Source organism: Schistosoma mansoni, chromosome 1 (assembly GCF_000237925.1).
Source record: "Schistosoma mansoni strain Puerto Rico chromosome 1, complete genome".
Lineage (NCBI taxonomy): Eukaryota > Metazoa > Platyhelminthes > Trematoda > Strigeidida > Schistosomatidae > Schistosoma > Schistosoma mansoni.
In genome coordinates, this window is record NC_031495.1 from 11,160,427 (window position 1) to 11,166,035 (window position 5,609).

The 5,609-nt window shown below is 33.8% G+C and overlaps 1 non-coding gene across 1 annotated transcript; it reads left to right on the plus strand.

Moving 5' to 3' along the window:
- Positions 1-4,462: 4,462 nt before the first annotated feature.
- Positions 4,463-4,534, plus strand: Smp_tRNA_02174_Pseudo_TTG.1.1. Its single transcript has one exon. It is a non-coding gene (tRNA).
- The last annotated feature ends 1,075 nt before the right edge of the window (positions 4,535-5,609 follow it).

Sequence of the window (5,609 nt, forward strand, 5' to 3'; positions counted from 1 at the left end):
CCTATGTAGAACTCCTTAGTTGTAAGTACCTGCATCTCAGCGTTCATGTTTACATTCAGATTTGAACTCAGTGACTGTCGCTTCAAACACCAAGATATTAACTAATAAGCTAATGAGTGAATATAGTCACTAGCTCGTGTAACGGATATGAATTTTATCTGTAAGAGTTTGTATTTTTATCAAGAAGCTCATCTTGAAGGTACTGGGTTATAGATTCAGTGTGAATGTAAACAATAAGATGCAAGTACATGGAGCTTGCGAGTTCCAAATAAAACAAAATGCGACTCCCGAAATCCACTGTTCTCCTGTACTGAAAACTTGTAACTAAGTGACAATATTGAGGTAATCAGCTCAGATGCACAGATACTGACCAATCTTAGTCCTTGGTATCAACAAAGGGAAGTTATAAACACTTGAAAATAAAGCGAAAATACCCTTAAAAACAAATAATTTTAATACGTAAAATTGTTACAGTATCACGGAGCCAAAAAATTTATGACTTGTCGAATCTAATCATATAGGTATTAGAATAAAACCTGGTATAGTTCATGCATTTTGTGAGGGAAAATGTATATTCACAACTGATCGATCACTGAGTATTGACCGATGTCATTCATGTCAGATTATTCTTGGTGCAGATCGAACTCTCTCGGGCAATTCGCAGTGTGGCTACTAGTCTAGGTGATTCGATACCGAAAGCACTATGTTGAGATGTAAAGTGGTGATTGAAGGTAGTTAACAAGAAACCTTGAATCTAGGTTTCGTGCTACATGGAACTCGTCAGTAAGGTGTACCCGTAATACTGAGGGAACTGATACTCCCTGGTAAATTTGATCTAGTGTCACCCAGCTTCACAAATACAGACGTTACCACTGAGCTTTCTGGGCCACGACTGACATCCTATAGGACTGTGATGTATATACAATTGATTGATCACTGGGTAGTGACCAATGTCATATATGTCAGGTCCTTCTTAGTGCAGATCGATTGATCAACTAGTTGTGAATGCATCACAGTCCTATAGGATGTCAGTCGTGGCCCAGAAAGCTCAGTGGTAACGTCTGTATTTGTGAAGCTGGGTGACACTAGATCAAATTTACCAGGGAGTATCAGTTCCCTCAGTATTACGGGTACACCTTACTGACGAGTTCCATGTAGCACGAAACCTAGATTCAGGGTTTACTGTTAACTAACTCTGATTACTACCTTACAAGATGCATATCCTTATGATATGTTTTCCAGGACTAAATAAGCTAAAAATTTAGACCTCCTATTTTTCATAAATCTTAACTTTTTTCCTTAGGCTAAATAGGTTTATATTTATTCATCTAGTTTTCAAACAAATTACTGTGTCTATCAAAATTAATGGATATTAGAATAAATCTATTTATAAATACGAGGTCAAAATCTGCTTATTTCATTACCATGTGGATCAACACTTGTGATGCTGAAAAATTTGAAAAAACCAAAATCTTAGTTCAACCAAATAGATTATCCTCACACGCCCCAGCATTTTTTCTTATCACGAGTTCGGATATTCACTGTTGATTGAACAGAAACAATTGTTATTCTATTTGTTTATGATTATATATGGAAGGAATTATTTTTCTTCATTGACCTCTTTCTAGTTTAAATAATCCTGAAGAAGAATAAAGAGAGGAGTTGACGGTGACACAAATGGAGATTCTCTGTTAAAATAACAAAAAAATACAACCTAAATAAACAGTAATCTAGTTATAGAACATTGAGTAGATTGTTCAACTAAAAATTTCGCATCATGGATTGGTTGTAACTAAATAACTATTGAAACCCAGGAGCACTGGGTAGTTGAGTGAACTTAATACCAAGCTGTATATTCCGTTCACAAATATTTATACGCAATAAATGATTCTATGATCTAATAATAATAAAGTAACTAAACGGGTTTTCATGTTATAATGTCAACCTTTTGTCGGTAAAACTTGATATCCATCGTTTTAAAAGCCATGTCAAGCAACATTCGTGTCTTAAATCTTCCTAAAAATTGCCTAGGAAAATGCATATTCATCTTATTTCACAAGCCATTAAACATCATCCACTAAAGCAAGGAGACCATTCAGAAAAATTTCCTCTTTTCGCTTAACTAACTTCATACCCCTATGATCTTTTATTTCTAATTATTTCAGGTATTATTTTGCTTGATCTCTTTAATGTTTTTACATTTAATTAGTGAGGTAAAACATTTCAGTTAACTTCGACATTTAAATTGTAAAGTATTAATAATTTAATAGTTTAGGACTCTCATCATTCGCAAGTATCGCATAAAATCTAGACAAAATTTTATTCCTGTTACATCATTCTATTCACCTGTCTAGAGGTAGTCTTCGAATCAGTGCAGCTTTTCGAAGTGTCATCTCCTCTAACCCCAAAGGTTTAATCGTGAACCTCTAATTGTTCTTCTAGACAACAATCCTCAGAAAATTATCTCAGAAGGGAATGAGCTATTAGGATTCATCCACACTTAACTAAAGGCCTCTTTTATTGACATGAAATTTGAGTGCTTGTTGCTCACCGTTCATTGTTTATATCTTTGTTTTAATTGTCTTCCTCTTTGACCTGACCTCTGACCTTCCACTTGTTTGTCTTTTTTAATAGCTGACCAATAAGGGTCAATTTGGATTGGTATATTAGTTAATAAGTGACCTGACCTTCATGCTCTAAAAATTCTTTGGGTTTATTTGTTTTCTCTGTCCGATATTTCGACATTTTCTTAGTTGAATTCCTATCCATTATTGTTTACATTTATAGATATGTGCGATGACGTGTCACGGCTTTTAATAGCTAGTTGGTGTGCATGTAAACTCACACAAAAAGGGACAGCCATAATGTCGTATGTAATGATTTTTCAGTTATTTCAGCTTATCTCGTTAATGATATTTAGTTTTTCCATTTTCGTCATTGTGTTCTTTAATTTTCCAGGCAAATTTTTATTGCAATTATTCCTAACCGAGCCATTCAGTTCAGAGAACATGACACCTACAAAGCTTTCTCTTGAGCTACAAATCATCTCTATCTTATCTAAATCTTACAATTTCTGTATGCCAAAACATCTAGTTATAGTTATATTGAAATCTGATCAGACAAAGAATAAAATATTTCAGCTCTATCACAATTCGTAAAAAGCTTCATTGGTGTGAGTAACTGAACCAAGTTATTAGGCACCATTTTTAGTGTGGTATCTAGATCACACACACACAAAAAGGTTAACAAGTTAGAAAAAGTTGGATTATTAAAAATTGACTGAGTATCCTTTTTTGTAATACTGTAATAAATATTGCTGAAAACACTTAAAGGCTGTAAATTATTTAAGATATACAGTCACTGAATAATACAAGATTATCAGGAGGAGTTTTGTGGAGATTTTAGTAATTTTATATAGTTGAAACCATGAGTCCATTGAAGCTAGACCACGATGGAAAACCTGGAAGCACTGGACGGCCGTCCCGTTCTATTGTGGAACTCCTCAGCAGTGCGCATCCACGATCCCACCTCATGAGATTTGAAACCAGGACCTATCGGTCTCTAGGCGAGCGCTTAGCTTCCAGACCACTGATCCGGCATCCAATGGTGTTAATGTCTGACTTCAACCAATCCACGAAATTGAGCAACCGCACTTCTGAAGAGTTCCACAATAGGACGAAACGGCAATTTAGTGCTTCTAAGTTTTCTATGGTGGTCTAGTTTCAATTGACTCATAATCTCAACTACATAAAATTATTAAAATCTCCACAAAATCCCTTCTGATAATAACCATCAAGTGCTCACTAGTGACTGGCTTCAAGAGGTATTTCCTGGAGTTCTAGTGAAAAGTACTGACCAGTGGAGTTCAACCGGGTCTGTTGTGAGATAGTAACTCACTGAAGACAACGGTGGACGGTTGCAATCACTAAATAATACAAGATTATAAATTAGAATGATGTAAATCAATATGATTAGTAGACCATAAGTTAATGTAATTGAATAAAATCTTGAACTATCCCCTGTCTAATTATTACAGTTTCCATAGTATATGTTAACTTTTTTATATTCTAAGTGAAACAATATCCTGAAAAAGAAACTTCTATTGAAATAATAATAAACATATTTTTTGTTATATCCCAATGGGTAGAAAATCGTATTCCTGACGTTTCGTGACTAAACTCAAGCCACTTCTTCACAGTAAATAGACACTTTGAAGAAACGGATTACATTAAGTCACGAAAAGTCAGAAGTAAAATTTTTCTACTCGTTGTTTTATAACAAAGAATACATTTACTATTAACTTTCTACCCAATTCTCAGTTTATTTGAAAGTATCAAGTCCCATCTTGTCACTGATACCTATTTTATTAAATTTATTTAAAAAGTCAAAAATTTTCAAATAAGTTAGAATAAAACAAATCAATCTGATTTGAATCAGTAAAATTTAAATATTCGTTCTCTAAATTCATTTAGTATTGTGGATAACACGGTGGCGTTTGAAGCGAAAAGTACTGGGTTCGAGTCCCACAGTGAACATCAACTCTGAGATGCAGGTACATCCAGCTGACGAGTCCCTAATAGGACGAAACGCATGTCCTGAATTCCACTGCTAGTCACTATCCATCTTTGCTTACTATTCATTCTCAGAAGGGGGTTGTGCGGTGATTATATTAATTTTATCGCAATTGATCGATCATTGGGTGGTGATCAATGTCATATGTGTCAAGTCCTTCTTAGTGCAGATCAAATGCTATCGATCAAATTGCAATGTGGCCACTAGTCTAGGTGAGTCGAATTCATGAGTCACTCATGAGCGAGACTGTTAGGTCCTAAGTTCAAATCCTGCGAGGCAGGATCGTCCTACAATAGGACGAAACAGCCGTCTAGTGTTTCCATGTTTTCCATGGTGGTCTAACTTCCTTTGACTAATGATTTCAACTATGAAAATACTGAAATCTTCGCAAAAACCCCTTCTGAAAAAATAAACTATTTGATTTTAATAAGTTAACGTACTAAAATAAAGGGAAATTTAAAATTAGTCTAACACATCATTGCACCAATTAGATTATCAATATGATACATTCATATTGAATTTGTATTTGATAGGAACAGGTTAAGTAGGCTCTGTTTGAGAATAAATATTGTTAGCTTACTTATTCGTTTGTAGTCTTTGTCTTATAAGATTTCAAAAATGCAACAACAAACTACTGATGCTTTATGGTATATGCACAATAGTATTTCATTAAGATTTACTGATTGTCAATTATAATCCAGTCTCTAATATGGAAAACATCGTCAATGATTGTTGTTTATTGTTTCTTAAGACTAATTAGACTTCATAGATTACAGATACATTTCAATGAAAGAACATATACATTGCCTTTGATTTTTGTACAGTCTAACCTTTAACATCATTAAACAATAAATACTTTCTATGTAAAACTGTATATATTTACTATAATGAATATGAATTGAAAACTTATGAACTTTTTTCTTACATTCTATTAATCAGAATCTAATCACAATTCTTTCTAAATCAATATCTTATTGACTATATTATCATTTTATATAGTTGAAATCATGAGTCAATTGAAGCTAGACCACGATGAA